Source organism: Pundamilia nyererei, unplaced genomic scaffold, assembly GCF_000239375.1.
Source record: "Pundamilia nyererei isolate P.nyererei 1_Seehausen unplaced genomic scaffold, PunNye1.0 scaffold00632, whole genome shotgun sequence".
Classification (NCBI taxonomy): domain Eukaryota; kingdom Metazoa; phylum Chordata; class Actinopteri; order Cichliformes; family Cichlidae; genus Pundamilia; species Pundamilia nyererei.
The window spans coordinates 76,175-77,178 of NW_005188033.1; the positions used below are offsets into that span (position 1 = coordinate 76,175).

General features: G+C 45.0%; 1 protein-coding gene across 1 annotated transcript in view; it reads right to left on the minus strand.

The window, feature by feature from the left end:
• LOC102207962 (butyrophilin-like protein 2) overlaps window positions 1-1,004 on the minus strand; it is an 11,529-nt gene that overhangs the window by 8,806 nt on the left and 1,719 nt on the right. The window lies entirely within an intron of this gene.

The following is a 1,004-nucleotide window of genomic DNA, read 5'->3' on the forward strand; positions in this document are numbered from 1 at the left end:
GATCAAACTGATTGATCAGCCATCAGAGGAGTCGGATCAATGGAGCTGCTTCTGTTCCTGATGTCCCCTGTTTGATCCTGGACCTGAACTCTGCCTGCAGAGGAGACACAAGACAGTCAGACACAATCGCACAAGCCAATAAACAACAAATAAACAAACCTACCATTTTTGTCTGATGAAGTTTCCCTTCCTCCCACTGTCTCTCCAGTTTTCAGAGGGTCTTCTTTCATCTCTGTTTGGTCTTTGTAAACCTGGTCCTCTTCTTTAGGCTGGTCTGAGGGTTTCTTATACACGTGGACCATCACTGATGGACCTGATTCTTCACGTATCAACCTCACCTCAGCATCTTCAGGCAGGTTTTGTGTGGTTATGAAGGGCAGCTGGAGAGACTCCGCCCGCATCAAGAACCGCACCTGACACACTGAGAGGACAATAAACACAACATGAGCTGTGAATTCATAACTTCATGGATTTATTTTGGCACCAAAATCAGAGCTTCTTCTACTTCTACAGATAAACCAACCTTTGACTTTGAGCAGCACAGTTTTCTTTCTGATTAAGTTTCCCCTCCTCCAGACCAAACACTTGTACTCTCCACTGTCTCTCTTTGTGGGGTATTCCAGGGTCAGACTGAGGTCTCCAGTTTCCAGCGGTTCTTCATTCATCACAGTTCGGCCTTTGTAAACCTGGTGCTGTTCTTCATGCTGGTCAGAGCCGTTGACATTCAGTGATGGTTCAGGCTCTTTGTGTTTCCACTCCACTTTAGTATCTTCAGACAGGTTTTCTGTGGTTATGAAGGGCAGCTGGACAGACTCCGCCCCCACCTTAAACTGCACCTGACAGACTAAGAAGACAACAAACACAACATGAGCTGTGAATTCATAACTTCATAGATTTATTTTGGCACTAAAATCAGAGCTTCTTCTACTTCTAATATGACAGCTGTACAGACAAACCAACCTTTGACTTTGAGCAGCACAGTTTTCTTTCTGATGAAGGTTCCC